Source organism: Lontra canadensis, unplaced genomic scaffold (assembly GCF_010015895.1).
Source record: "Lontra canadensis isolate GAN:19392208 unplaced genomic scaffold, GSC_riverotter_1.0 scaffold20, whole genome shotgun sequence".
Lineage (NCBI taxonomy): Eukaryota > Metazoa > Chordata > Mammalia > Carnivora > Mustelidae > Lontra > Lontra canadensis.
This window is the reverse complement of record NW_022631014.1, coordinates 12,286,591-12,303,090: the sequence shown is the minus strand read 5'-3', so window position 1 is coordinate 12,303,090 and position 16,500 is coordinate 12,286,591.

Below are 16,500 nucleotides of genomic sequence, written 5' to 3'. Positions count from 1 at the left end.
GTTGTGTCAAAGAAAGCCAGACATGTAAGAATACAGATTTTTAAATCCCATTTATATGGAGTTCAAAACTAAGTCAAACTTAACAAGATTATTAGATGTTAACTTTGGGGAGAAGGGAGGGTTTTTGACTTCTAAAAGACAAGCAATATTTCTGGGGGTGTCAGTAATATTTTCCTTCTACATCTGAGTGGTGGTAACATGGAGGTCTGCTCTGAGAAATTCATCATGTGATTCACTGAACGTCACAATTATGTTCTGTGTACTTTTCTGTATATGTGTTTTATTAAAAACTAACATGAAAACTTTAATTTAAAATTTTAAGTAGTGAAAATTTTTCTAAAACTCAGTCAGTTTTTAAAACCAGAACTTTTTTTTCCCCAACTATAAATGTATGCAATTATCCTACAGACAATGGAAAGCAATGTTGACTGTTCAACTAGAACTTTGGAGAACGTTGTGCAAACACCCTCTAGTCATAAATATATGGCTAGAATGCCAACTATAAATAGTTTCCAGATATTAATGGAATAATTTCAGGTTAATTGTGTAACTTCATGTATTTTTTTTTTGAATTAGAATGGGGAACCAAATATATTTCTGAGAATAAAGCAGTTAAGAGATTTATTTGGGAGCCCTTGTGAATGAAAGGGTTTTAGTTTGTTTTTACTGCTGTATCTCCAGTGCTCAGAACAATGTCTAGGACATGTTAGGTTCCAGGTAAATAGCTGTTGAGAAAGAGTAAATGTATATTTGAATATTTTGCTCTCTGAGAGGAGTGTAGGGTGTGGCCAACACTCTTACTTCATGTCTATTAAATGTAGTGTTGCAATTGTAAATAAGTCTTAGCCTCCTGGACATTTTTGTCATTCTCGTTGCCTTGGGAACAGAGATGAGGCAGAAAAAAACAACACGGCCAAAGGCAAGGGTGTGGAACAGCCTGGCTCTGTGTGGGGAAGAGTGAGTAAGGAGTTCCTTTTGGCTGATTTTGGCTGATGGGCAGGGGTGCGGGGAAGGGAGGGAGTTAATGATGGAAGATGGTAGAAATCATAAAGTTAGGATAAGACGAATGCATGACATTAAACATCAAATGATGACGCTAGAGCTTTCGTTTGAGCTCACACATGCCTGCATGTCGAGTTCCAGCTCCTAATGCCGCAGGGAAGGACACTGAAATGAACTGGCTCCATGGTAGCTACCCCATGGTAGCAGACACTACCATGTACAATTTTCCCCAAACCTGTAAACTTTTCTCTAAAATGCATGTGGGTGTCTAGAGAACATCAAGATATCTGCGGAAAAATGTACCTGATTGCCGTTGTGTGGTAATAAGTCCTTGAAAGTACGATTCAATCTTTCATTCATTCGAAATGGATCTCCTGTTTATTGGGTTAATGTCTGAAGGTGGGGGTGCATCTTGAAGACTCAGTCTTAGCCTGCTCATGGCTCCAAATTGCAAGACTTTTTGAGTAAGCCTGACGGGGTTCTGACTGGTCTGGCACAGCCTTCTCCACATGTCTATCAAAAATAACACATACTCGTGGAGTGCCTCCTGGAATGCCTTGATTCTAAGCATCATAATAAAATGAATCATATACACTTAAGTATAAGCTTTGAAAAATGTAAAGTAAGCAGCACAAGCCTACATGGTCCCACTTCCCTTGAGCAGTGCCGAATCAGCAATTAACGTGTTGAACAATAGGTATTCATAAATCAGGCAGAATGCTCATGAGAAAACAGTCCTCTAATTAAATAAAAGGAGAATCAGTGTTTCTTGTTGCAGGGATTGTTGTTGGGATTAAAGGATTGTTCTGGAGCACAGTGCACAGAATGAGAGACCTGGCTGCCTTCCTCTGCATTCGGCAGCCCCCACCTGCTGGGACGCCCCAAGCCCTGAGACCAACTTGGTTTCACAAAGCGAGAGGATTAAGACAGATCTTGACCATCGCTCCCCCTGTGGTGTGGCTCTCCTCATCTAGGCCACTGTGTTGCACAGTCTGAGCACTATTAAAAAGTGCTGGGCAGGAGTGGAGGGGTGGGGCAGGAGTTCAGTTGAGAGGCTGGTGCCAAGGTGTGCACCTTGGCACAGGGCTGTTTGCCAAAGGAGTACCTTGCTCTAATTCACTTAAGGATGCACTGTGATGCCACGGGGGCCTGCCCATCTCTCATACTCATGCCCTCTGCAGTTAGGGACCCTCTTGCTCTACCCCAGGCCCAGTGTCACACCTTCCTGGATCCGGAGCCAGACCTTCTGAGATGATGAACTATGCTCCCTTGAAGCATGAGCCCAGCACCCATCATTCATTATCTCCTGCCTCAACAGCTCTTTTCCCTCTCTCAGAACCTATCATCCTATAAGGGTTCTGCCTACTCTCAGGCTGCCCCAGAAATCTTTCCTTCCAGTTGGTCCTGTGCACTGACTCTGCTGGGGCCTGATGTTGAATTTCCTATAGATATAAGGCAATGTTATAATGCAAACTTTTAACACAAAACCCCAACTATTAGAGGTCAGCAAAGAAAGAGAAAATGAAGAAAACAGCTTATTTTCCCTTTGCCATTCCACTAAATATGTGTAAGACCCAGGATAAGCCCACATCCCATAATGTGAACTTGTTGTACTAATTATGATTCTGCTTTTAAGAATAATATACATATTTATATATAACCCATCCCCTAAATGCAAGCCAATTGTCTACTTTGGCATTCAACTATAGAAAGAATTTTATTTATTTATTTATTTTCTTTCAGTGCTGGGGAAGAAAGGGCTGGAGGTGGAGGACATCATTTACATTTATACGACACTAGGATACTAGAAGATGAGAACTCTTGGGTATTTCCTGCTGTTAGTTTGACTACACATGATTTTTGTCTTATTGTTTAGAGCCTACCCATTGGTATAAAATATGAATCTGTAGTAAATATTTTTAGGTTTTTATCTATATATTCTCCCAAAGGCTCATCTGAAGGCCTTGCCCCTAACATTCATGGCACGATGTGGGAAAGAACAATGCTCTCATTCTCCTCTCAGGGTCCTCCTGCTCCCAGGGGACTCTGTGTTAAAGCTTAATCCAGCACTTTGCGGAATGTGTGTAGAAACCTTGTAAAAACACTGGGAAATATTTTCCTCAAAATCCTTTCTTTAGACTCAAGATCGTGGCCTTCTCTGAAATTCTGCATCTGGGATGGGGCAGAAGCCTGGTGAGCTGGGACTGCAGGTGGGCAGAGGGGCTGAGGGGGTAAGGGAAGATGGAGATGCAGAAGGACAAGAATTCAGGCTAGCAGGCAAGCCATGCACAATGGTCAACTGATAAAACATTCTAGCTTAGCCTAGATTATTCTGGAATCACATAAAAGAGCCGCCATAGAAGATTAGAGCTGGATTAAGTTCAGTAAATTAACAATAAGCCAAATTTTTATGCTCTTCTAGCTTTCAAAAATTCATAGACAAGTAGCCTTGCCCAACCTTGTCATTTTAGAAACCAGGACACTGAAGCTCAAGGTGGTCTAAACTTGCCCAGTTACACGCAGGACACCAACACACAGCCGAAGGCAAAGACTTTGTCTCCCAGAAAGAGTTTGCTTTTATATTTCTACATGGAACCATCTGTTTACATTTCTTTGATACCATCAAGTGTTCTCTGTTACCACCATTTTTCAAAGGCTTATTTTATTTTATTCTTAATAATTTGGAGCAGTTTTAGATTCCCAGCCTAACGGAGAGGAGCATACGGAGAATTTCTCATGCACTCCCTCCCCGCACACATGCTCAGCCTCCTCGGCCTCCCCTCCTGGTGGCACATTTGTTACAACTGATGACCTTACACTGACATGTCGTCGTCACCCAGAGTCCAGGTTTACGTGGCAATCACTCTTGGCGTGGTACATGCTATGGGTCTGGACAAATGTATAACTGCATCTATTCACCATCCCACTGTCATGGAGGTATTTTTCACTCCCCTAACACTCCTCTGTGCTCTCTGCCTGTTCATCCTCCTTCCTCCCTAAGCCCTGGCAACCCCTGATCTTTGTACTGTCCCCATAGTTTTGCCTTTCCCAGAATGTCATGACCGTAACTTCTTTAAGATTATGAAATAACAAGATAAGCTGCTTTTGAGGCATTCAAGTGACAGAATTCTTACCCTACACCCAGAAATACAGCTTTCCTGCCCCTTTAGGGTGGAACTGTAGAACTTAGCAATGTACGTGTAATGGCCAAAAATGGTGGAAAGTAATCAAGGAGAACATATGTGTGTTCTTCTACCCCTCGCTGCCTCATGGCAAACTGCTTTCAAAAATGCTGTTTCTTAGGGGTCAGTATTGAGAACATTTTAGCATATGCACAGAGCGTGACCAAGAGGCTGTTTCCAAGAGACCCCTCCCCAGGCCTCGTTGATGCTATCCAAAAGGAAGAAGCTCAGTGCTCCTAAAGCACGTGAATAAATTAGGCCCAGCTTCATGGCCCAAAGCCCTCTAAGACTCCCAAGGAAGATCCACATTTAAACAGATCAGAAGAATGTCTGGTTATCCTAAGCTAGGCCGGCGTCTGAGAGGCTGACCGAGCAGAGGAGGCCTCCTGGAGCCCAGGCCCTGGAGAAGCTTGGCTTGGGGGTGCATGTCCTGGGCGAGGCTTGCATGACTCCAGCGACTCCTGTTCTCCAGCAGCCACGAAAGGTCAGGCTCGTCTTGGAAAGGGGAGCCAAGAATAGTTAGATGCTGTTCCACTGGGAGCCCAGGTCCCCGGAGAGGGCTATTCTGGGAACGAATGCATAGCTTACGGCATCCAGTCATAGGGGCCGGAGTGTCGCTGGATCCTATCCCAAGGGCCAGGGCAGACACGGTGTCCTGTTTGTGTGAGTATCCCTAGCACTTCGTACATAATAGGCTCTTAGCAGATGCTTTCCGAGTCAATAAATAAACAGCAATTCGTTAATCCCCAAATAAAAGATAGCCTCTAAATGCTCAAAATCTCTCTTTGTCCGGAGTTCTTAATATAGTCAGTCACAGAGACTGCTTCTGTGGTTCTAGCCGCCCGCAGAATTGGTCCTATTACTGATGTGGCTGCAAATCCTCTCACCTGGCACTGTGTGGGCTCACTGTGGACCTTCAACTCAACTCAAAGGATAACCCCAGAAAATCAGGTGCCCACTAGGGTAGAGGAGCATGCTTGGGGATGTGGCTTCTCTGGGTATGCCCATCTTTTTTTTTTCCCCCATGTAGGATTTTTAAATTCAGAACATGCAACTTGAATTGGAAACTTAATTACTAATACCACCTCTTTTTCTTGCTCTCTTGTATGTCTGAATAATGCTCTGAGATTATTTTCATCTGGAGGAGAGTGACTATTGCTCTTTGGGTTAAAGCCAGAAAAGTTATTTTGTCTTTTTTGTAAGTGATTCCATACATACATGGGACATTAACCACAGAAAGCTCTTTGGATGGCACATGGGACTGTGATTACATTCACAATTATGAGAATGTAAGTTGGCGTGTGTAAACTGTAATAGCTTTTAACATAATTTTTGAGCAATTATAGCCCTATTGCATTTTGCTGAGAATGTTCCATTTTGCTTCTTGATTCTGATATAATAAAGGGGCTTCCTTAGACCAGAGATTGGCAAACTTTTTCTGAAAAGCCTCTAGGTAAATATTTTATCGTGTGCAGGCTGCACAGTCTCTGTTCATGAGAGCAGACATAGACAATCCATAATGGATGACCGTGTCTGTGTTCCAATAAAACTTTATTTATGGTCACTGATGTTGGGAGTTCACATAATTTGCATGTGTTGTGAAATATCATTCTCCCTTTGATTTTTTTTTAACCATTTAAAAATGTAAAATCATGGTTAGCTCATGGGATGTAAAAATAATAATAATAAGAAGAAGAAGAAGTGGCAGACCAGATTGGGCCTGCAGGCCATACATATTTGGCTGACCCTTGCCTTTGACTTCCTCAACATCATGACCAATGCCTCTCATTCACCTGCTTTTCCTCGGAGGCCGACTGATTCCGTTCAGACCAGTCTGTGGCAAGTTCCAGCACTGGGGGCTGAGCACCTATTTGCAATGCCCTTGGCTGCTACTGACCAAGCTAGCCTCACCAGTCATACACCCAGAACTTTTGTCTCCGCCTCCCATTTTGAGAATAGGGTGAAAAACCTGCACTTCAGGATGTAAATCTGACATCATAGAAGTCATGGAAGGGACTGGATCATGCAAGCCAGAAGCATAGAGAGGTTAACTTCCAATGGGGCAAACTTAGACCAGTAGGAAGCAGTAGAGGGAGGGAGCTAATCTATCTGTCCATGGTAATACAGTTTCTTCTACAAACTGTCCTGAGACATCCCGCTGGGTTGGTGTTTGCATTGGCCATGTGCAGCATTGTGCCCAGCGACACTATACATCTCCAAGCAATTGATTCCTCTGATTTCCTCTCTCACTTTCTTCTTTCTGTACTCTTGTTGCTCTCGGTTTGCACATCCCAAGTAAAGCACCTATTCCTATTCCTTGCCTCAAGCTCTAATCTCTAGGGAACTCAGCTAAGACATTCTTAAGTATATAAACATTTACTAAAGGTTTCCCAGTAAACAAAAAAAAAATGTTGTCTAACAGTCAGTGTGCTCAGAATACATGGCAAGGACTGCACATTCAGCAAGGCCAGTTAGATAACATGCATGCAGGAGACAATGAAGAGTGGTGGCAAACTGGGGACTTAGGTTTTACTAAAAAGGAAAAATAAAATTCAGCTTCGATCATGATAATGCCATGCAGGGAAGAAAGCTTAGTATTTCCAGATCTTTCTATTTTACAAGACCAGTTTTCAGTCTGTCATTTCCTGTGAATTTTCCTTGTTTTTAAATGTAGGAAACTAATTTTAAAACTTTAAACTCCATGTAGGGTTAAACATATTTATCTGTAGGCTGGAACTGGTTCCTGTGACCTCTGGTTTATAATTCCAAGAGGGAGATTGGAAAGGTTATAAGCTGTAGAAGGAGAAATCAAGGAGAGTGGGCAGGGTATCACCGGGTAATAGGTATGTCTCAGGTATAGGTATTTTTCACATACATGTTAGCTCCCCAGGAAAATGAACAAAGCACCCAAGTATTCACATTTTAGGGCTCTGTTCTGTTTCTTAAACTGCAAGGACTTGACCTCTGATTTTTGGAAAAAGGGTGTACTACCAGTCCTGGGATGGTGTTTATGATATGGATTAAGACAGGAAATGACTGTTGACATCATCTCTTTCCAGGCTCACGCCCAGTGTTTGCCTCTTTTGGGGACATCCCCAACACGGAGGAGCCTCGCTTCCTTGAAGACCTCAGCTCAAAATCACTCAAAACATTTTATATCATATTTACATTTGTATGGATATGAATATTACATTCAGCTTACATTTATTTACTTTACCTCTAACTCTTGACTTTATATTTTTCTCCAGGCAATATATTTCAAATGTGCCCTATTCTACATGGGAGTCCTTTAAATTGAAAAGTTATTCTGTCTCATAAAATCCTTCTTCTCTAGGTTAAAACTACTCAGGTCCTTTAACCACTCTTCCCAAGGCATTTTAAGTCTTTTCACTATTTTGTTAATCTTGACTGAACATTTTCCCGATTGTCTAAATCTTTAAGGACTTGGAACCATAAATTGAATAAATACTATACAAAGGACTTGATTAGTAAAGGGTAAAATTAAATGATCAGTTTCCATATACAAGATACTAAATTTTGATTAATTTAGTTTAACACTACATTACTTTTTCAGGTCTTCATGCTGCTGGTATCTGTTACATTCAACTGCACAGGAATTAATTGCTTGTGTTCTTTTAAATTTCTACATTTTGCTGAATTCACATTAAACCAGCTCTGTTTTATATTTTGAGTCCTATTTTACCTTTGTTCATCAATCGTTGATTTTATTTTATTTTATTTTATTTTACTTACTTACTTTTATTTTACTTTATTTTGTTTTTGTGTACATATTTTGCAAGCTACCTGAAGCACTTTTGGAAATGAGTTGAAGTGTAAAGAAGTACTATATGAAGCACTGTAGCCAGTCATTTTTATTTCTCCTTACAGAGAGCAATGTTATATTCTCCAAACCAGCCTGGATTAAAGGTTCACATTTCAGTATTCCTTTGGCAGACTATTAATTCATGTTTATTTTAAGAAATGAGTCCCATGGAGGTGTTTGCTAGCTAACATGTTGTTTTTCTTATTCTCTATGAGTACACACACTTACATGTGTATATATAAATATATATAGGTCTATGCATATAAAATGAACATATATTCCTTGAAACATTATCTAATCCAGAATTCTCAAGGTTTTCAGCTGTCAGTTTCTTGCTTTGGAATGGTGTTTATTGCCATCTGCTCCTGTCCCATTCTTCAATTTTACAATTATGTTTTCATGAGTTAATTTTATCAGAAATCTCAAGAGCTCCATTTTGCCTTATATCAAATCATGTGATAAATAACTATGTCAACCCCAGTACCAAGAACACTGGCAAATTCTTTTCTGGAATTTAGATGGTATCAGGCAGACTTCCACCAGAGAAAGAGAACCAGATAAAGAATAAACTGTCTTTTTACAGAAATGTAACCTTTCACAGTTACGGAACGTGGTTAAGGGGTTGATATATGGCTGTTGTCTCTAAAGCTGAAGCTAGAGTCTGAAGTCAGCGGGGCAGGTGGTGGAGAAGGAAAGACAGATGTGAAGTGGGGGGGGGGGGAGACAAATGCAGGAGGATGATCTGAAACCCACAGGGACAAACTGGAAGACCCAGCAGCCTATGTCTTGGAGCCTCCAGCGTCAATGATGAGAGTGACCCGCCGGAGAAATGTATGCTACATCACAGTGCTAAGCAAGCATGCGCAGGCTTGGGCGCTGGGACCCCGGAGGGGGCCTTCACAGGGGAGCGGAAGGACCTGCGTGCCTGACTCCTTCTGTGCATGCCCACTTGCGTGTGCACTGACCTTCAGAGCTTTAAAATCAAATGATTTATGCTAGATTTCCATATGCCACCATGTAAGTTTCTTGTGGCCCATGATAACGTGGGATTATGCAATGGAAGGAATCCTGACAGACCGAGTTCCTGCTTAGCGAAATTGACACGGCATCCATGTGACATAGATTACCCTCCAGAGCTCTTTTTTCCCTAGAGACAGTCTGAAGTCAAGAGTCTTAGAGCTCTTCTTCCCATCCTAAAGACTTATCGGGTTTCTCTGGCCCTCTTCCCAGTTCTGTCCCGGGGAGAGCAGGCATGGTGGCTTCTTCGTTGGCACCCCAGTCCCAAATTCAGACACAGATCACCCCGCAGAGGATGGGAGAAGAAGGCTCTGTTGGGATCCCAGGCTTTCCCAGATTGGGCTGTTTATCCCCTTCCTCCCTTGGCGTGGGGGCGACAGGCTGGTTCTCATGGCAGTTCCCAAGTAAACAGCCCTTTACTTCCTGGCTTTCTCTAATCAGGGTGGCAGGGGGATGTGTCCACCTCTGCAGCGGCCTTCCTGTGTTGACAACACTGTTTGTTCTTCCCATCTCCCTAGGGAGAAGCCACCTTATCTTTTCTGTGCAACATATTTGGGAAAAACACATTTTTCTCTCTTAAAGGAATTGATTGTTGTGTTTCTTAGACTAAAAAGAAAAGGCTTTCTGGATCCAAACAGTGACTTAAAAAAATAATCTGAATTCCTCTTACACAGCAAGGGAAAGAGCTATGCTGGTGGTGATTGGTGGCACATTTTGGATCACTCTGTGCTCTCAAAATATAGTGTGTGTGTGTGTGTGTGTGAGAGAGAGAGAGAGAGAGAGAGACCTACATTTCTTGTTTGTTTGTTTGTTTGCTTTGTTTTAGATTTTATTTATTTGACAGAGAGAGATCACAAGTAGGCAGAGAGTCTAGGCAGAGAGAGAGGAGCAAGCAGGCTCCCCGCTAAGCAGAGAGCCCGATGCGGGGCTCAATCCCAGGACCCTGGGATCATGACCTGAACTGAAGGCAGAGGCTTTAATCCACTGAGCCACCCAGGGGCCCCTACATTTCTTGTTTTAAGTAACCTGGGAATTTGTAGGTGTTGGTGGAGGCACTCAGGGTTTTGATAAGAAACTGTACTGGGTACTTAAACATAATTTAATTAAAAATGATCTCTCAAAGAGACCTAAATATAAAAAACAAACTGGTGGTTGCCAGAGGGAAGGTGGGGGTGGGGTGGGCAAATAGGTGAAGGGAAGTAACACGTAGAAACTTCCAGTTATAAAATAAATAAGTCCCTGGGATGAAAAGATGAAAAGTACAGCATAGGGAATATGGTTAACTTTATTGTAATCATGTGGCATTGTAACAGACAGTGACTATGACTGTACTTATCATGGTGGGCACCGAGTAATGTACAAGACCGTTCAGTCACTATGTTGTCCACCTGAAACTAATTAACACTGTTAACTACACCTCAATTATTTGTAGGAGGGGGGGTCCTAGACTCAGGCTCCCTGGTTTGTAACAATAACATTTGTGAGAAATTTTTAAATATATATATATATAAAATATATAAATATATTATGTATATGAGTCATATATAATTTTAAATATATATTACATATAAATATTTTATAAAATATATTTATTTTAGATGTTTTAATATAATATATTTAATACATATAATAGATTGTTATAATATATAAATATATCATATATTTAATAAATATATTTATTATGATATGTAAATATATTTTGTATATTTATACATAATAAAATATTTTTATAAAACATAACACATAAAATATTTTTATAAAAATATAAATATAAATATATATTTACTATAAATATGTATTAAAATACATGTCTTTGCAATTACAAGGAAATTTGTCATTAACTCTGTGTTCCAACTGTCTTTTTCAGGTGAGTTCCCATCTTTCCTTTCATTCATTACAGAGAACAACAAAGAGCTACAGGAATTTTCTCTCAATAATACAATTCTATGTGCAGGACTATTGGTCTGTCTTCTTTCCTTGATCTTTTCTGTGAGGTTAATTAAGGTTACCACGTTGAGGAGAGGGTAAAGCTGCCTTCAGATATTTCATTGATTAGAAAAATGCATTGTTCCCCTCCAAATATCACATTGTAGAGGGAGGCTATGTGTACATTGTCACTTTTGAGACAAAGTTAGTAAACTACAATAGGTTATGTGTGTGTGTGTGTGTGCATGTGTGTATGTTCAGTGTCTCAATTGTCCATGAAAATATTTTTGATCTCAATATTAATTAAATAGTCATTGATAGCATTTTTGCTATGTTGAAAGCATTAGCCTCTATTTGGAATCAGAGTTGAGTCCTCAAGTATTTCCTAAATTAGTTGGTGAGACAGTCATACAATTAACCACTGTACCAAGCAGAAAGAACCTGATGTAACTAGGGGTAGACACCATGCGTTTTGGCAATTTGAAGAAAGGAGGAATGATTCATCTGATTTGGTGTGTTGGAACTTATTAAGGTCGAGTTGAGTTGATCCTTAAAGGGTCGGTAGAAAAGAGATAAAGGTTTAAAGGAGCACATGGCATTGGCTGGACCAAGAACTCTTGTTTCATTTTTTATTGGTAGTTCTGCATCATCTTTTTCTTGTTTTGGAACATGTTGGAACAGTGCCTAGTGATATTTTTGTAAACCAAGCTATGGATCAGAGCAAAGGGTGAGAGTGATGTCCAAGACCTAATACTCAGAGCTAACAAGTTGAGTACCTATTCTCTGCCAAGCACAGTACATGGATTTTCCCATTTAACCTCTGTAATCAGCTTGCAAGAGAGGTAATATTAATGTGTCTATTTGAGGCTTTAATGGATCAGGTAACTTGCAAAAGACACAGTCAGTAGGTGATAGAACAAGGATTCAAATCCTGATGCTCCAAATCTGGAGACTGAACTCTTAAATATGCTAATATGCCACCTTACCAGAAAACTTGATAGCCTATTATTCTAAAGCAGATAGATCTGAAATTTGCATGGTCCTAGCAACAACTGCTTATTTGTCACCCAGCACACTCATGTCCTGGATGTGGCTGTGGGGTAGAGTGAGTCACCAACTTCTCTCCTCCCCTCCATAGTCCTCATTACTCTTGGAACTCTTTTCTCCCGCTTGGGCTACTAGACTGTAAGAACTCAATTCTTGCCTCCTCTCTTACCCTCAAAACCACCTGCTTTTTTTTCTGACTCACATTAGAAATCACCTGAAATTAATAGCCCAGTGTTTTTATTTTAAGTTTTATTTTCTGACTAACAGAAACATACAGCTTCAACAATCCACAAATCATAAGAAACATGCTTTCTGTTGCATCTGAGAATGATGTCCCATGGTCTATCATAATCCCAGAAAGATCTCCTAAAATGTTATTTCAAAATAACATAACCTGCCTTTATAAACCTGTGTTTTGTAAATGATTAACTGAAACTGACAAAGGCCTTCATTATTGATTTCCTAGGACAGGACATTCATTCATTTGGTTTTATGTCCTGGACCCTGAGTACTTTACGAAAGAGCATGAGACTAGCATTAAGCAATCCATGTTCAAATTCGGATTCTGTGACTCATCAGTCCACTCACATCTTCAAGATATGATCAGAACGTAGGTTGGTCTTATTCCAAACAGAGCCTGTGTTTCGGGACGCCTGGGTGGCTCAGTTGGTCGGACGACTGCCTTCGGCTCAGGTCATGATCCTGGAGTTCCGGATTCGAGTCCCGCATCGGGCTCCCAGCTCCAAGGGGAGTCTGCTTCTCCCTCTGACCTCCTTGCTCATGCTCTCTCTCACTGTCTCTCTCTCAAATAAATAAATAAAATCTTTAAAACAAAACAAACAAACAAACAAACAAAAAGCCTGTGTTTCTTCCACTAAACTGTAAACACCTTACTTTGGAGATCACATGCTGTATTTTTCAAAACTCCCCAAGCAGGAGCAGGAGTTTCTCTTTCTGTTGAGAAAGATCTTTCTTAATGAGCCTAAGATGAAACAACTCAATGCAAACATAAGGGCCCAAGTCTTGAATACTTGTCTTTACAAAATCATACTAGCCACGTGGCCTAGATGCCTGACCATATATTTCACTTCCTTTGGGGTAAGCTCTCCATTTTTCTTGCAGGTGGAAAATTACTAGTATTAATACAGTCTCAGGCCAGTTAATGAGGTGCATTTGAGCCCTCCCAGTGGGAGCAGGGCCTAATTGCATTTGCAAGCAGCCACCTGCAGGCATAAATTGTCAGTTCAACACTGCCTATTGGAGGGGGTCAGCAAAGTTTCCAATACTGTTCAATTGTCCCCATGGACGTGCAGTTTGGTTCAAAATGTTGAATATGTGTGGGAGTGTGAACGAACATTTGATCTGTACATATAAGAAGGGGAGTGTAGAAGACAAGGCAAAGAAAGGCAGAGAAAGGCACCTGTCTTTATTTCAGCCTAGCCCTAAAATCCAAACCTTTTAAAAATACATCTTTAAAGCCATCACAAGCATATGCTTCCATGGTAATATTCAATCATAATCTTTTCCTCAGAGAAGTGTGGAACTGAGTTATTTACCTAAGGATTGCCATTGGCTCACAAAGAACTGGGCATGCCAGAACTGGTCTGAGCAGTGTGCTTGCTTGTTTAGTTTCTTGGGAATTGTTCAACTTGAAGATAGTTTAGTACATATGAAGTGAGAATAAATAAAGGAAATGGTGAGATCTTTTCTTTTTTTGGATGTTTTCCTGTGCTCTACTCTTTAAGAAGAAATTCACCACGCTTTGGGAAAAAAAAAAAAGATTGAACTTGATTTTATTTTTTATAGATTGAATTGTAATATTAATCAGAGGTTTTAGAATTAGTTTTGGTAAAACATCCCGTGAAAGAACAAAACTGTAATTAAACCAAGCAGTGTAAAATCATGGTGACTCAGCTGAGTCATCCCCTACCAGAATTGACATCCTTCTAATGAACAAAAAATATTGTCTAGCAATCCGAAATTGGCAGGAGAGGTCATTTATTACAATGCAGGGAAAAAAGAGAGAGTCTGTTTCATAATTTTTGTTTGGTTTGACAGCAATTAAATCCTTCTGAGCCCCCATGGAAGGGGACACATTTGATAAAGGTCTGTCACTGGAAATCAAAGCCATTCTTTTCTCCCTTTGCCCTTTACTTCATCTCGTGATGAAGTATTACCTTTTAATAATTTTTCTCTAACAGTTTCTTCCTCTTGCTTTTAGGAACACAGGAGTCATGCAGAGCTCTGATGGTGCCAGGAAAACTCTCGTGTTAAAAAACAAAAAAACAAAACCCCAAAAAACACTAGGATCTAATGACCTCCACTACCACCTGCTAGGCTGTGACATTGGACAAAATACTCAGCCTCTCTGGCATCGGTTTCCTCACTGATAAAATAAGAATAATGGTAAATCCACGTCATGAAGTTGTTGAGAGAATTCAGTGATTCAGATTACATTTGGCAATTAGCACTTCGGTTGAGAGAATATGGTCTATATACTTTAGCACTGGGTGTCTTTATTCTACATCTTAGCATATGGCACATTTTATAGACATTTCTAAGCTGACATGCATAGGGTACAAGAATCTAATAAACCTGCATTATATGCTTCAGAATGGAACTTTAGATTCCATAAGATTGGGACGCACCTGGATGGCTCAGTCATTTAAGGGTCTGCCTTTGACTCAGGTCATGATCTCAGGGCCCTGGGATCAAGTTCTGCATCAGGCTCCCTGCTCAGCAAGGAGTCTGACTCTCTCTCTCCCACTCTGCCCTGGCTTATGATCTCTGTCTCTCTCTCTCTCTCTCTCTCTCACACACACACACACACACACTCTGTCTCAAATACATAAATAAACAAATAAATAAACAAATCTTAGATTCTAAAAGATAGATGATAGGTAGATAGGTAGGTGGATGATAGGTAGATTGATAGATGATAGATAAATGATAGATAGATAGATAGATAGATAGATAGATAGATAGATATAGGTGATAGGTAGATCCAAATTATCCCAAAGGCAGAGTAGATTCCTAGGTTTCTTTGTTGCCTGACTCTTGCTAGTGAAACACTGGTGTGTTTGTCCTGGGGGATCTTTCTGGTATGTGCCGTCAGAGCACTTGGAAGGACAGAGGACTGGCACTCCTTAAGTTTACTCACTAGTTTATAGACTGTTATACGTGTTTGATACTAAATGTTTCTATGTGTGAAAGAATTTGTTCTTTGATTTGTTTTCATTGCAACCTGGTCATGATAGTTGAGAAAGAGTACCACCAACAGTTGGAAGTTACTGATAAGGACCCAAAAAGGCATGATGATTTTGAGTGACACAACTGGCTTAATACAAAACAATATATTTTAGGAAATTTAACTGTAATACAGAATCATTGTAAAGCAAAAGCTGGTTTAGTTGTTTGTTTGTTTTTTTTTTCCCATTGATTTAACCATCTTCCAAGGGCCCCAGGTGAGAGTTTTTCTTTGGCAAAGGTGTATAGTTCATACAAACAGATGCACCTTCCACATTAACTTCCCATTTCCGAGTCAAAAGAGTCCAGCCAAATCACAGTCAATATGTACCCAGAGAGGCTCACATTTGGCTGATGCTTTTGTAGATATGATCCTGTAGGTCTCAGGCTTGTCACCTACTACTGTGTCCTTGTTTCTTCATTGTCGGCCAAAGAATGTCTTGAGGGTTATTTTGATCCCACTCTATGTTTAGAACTAGGCCTTTACATGGTTTTCAGTTTTTTGTCTGTTTGCTGGATATTTTGCCCTCCTTCCTTCCTTCCTCCCTCCCTTTCTTTCTTTCTTTCTCTCTCTCTCTCATTCTATCTTTCTTCCCTTCCCTTCCCTTTCCTTTTTTTTTTTTTTTTGAGACTTCAATAACAAGTAGGATTGTTGGTTGAATTATACAGGCTTCATTTATCCATCTTATCACTGCCTTTCCCTCAAATGAAAGTTTGCCATTCACATGCCCTTACTTCCTAATGACCTCATTTGTGCCAAAATTGGAACTTGGAATCTGAGATCCAGATTTTTCTCTGACTCAGTTTCCTGTGTTCTGAAAGAAACTCTTTTTTCCTATGTTAGTTGTCATTCTTCCTTTGTTAAGGCTTAAGTGGCATTAAGGTAAATTCTCATGTTATCCTCTAATGCCAGTTTGAGCCTTTTAAAATATTGGAAGCGCTCCCACCAATGAATTGTGTTCCCACAATTTCCTAGCATCATTCATTGCTCTCATTTCACAGATGCAAATACAAAAACACATCCTTTTGTACATAACAATCATAAATACTTTCCCAAGGTCAGGAATATTTGTATCAGGAAAACCTTATTTTACCAAAGAACAGGATGTCCTGATAAACTTAATATTCTGAGAATTATCATATGTACCTATCAAGGATCCCATTGTGAAGCCTTCTACTCTCTCCACTGAGAAAGTGGTAAATCCCCGGTCTGTCTTCACTGTCTCCCAAGGGATCCAAGTACTAACTCAAGGATTC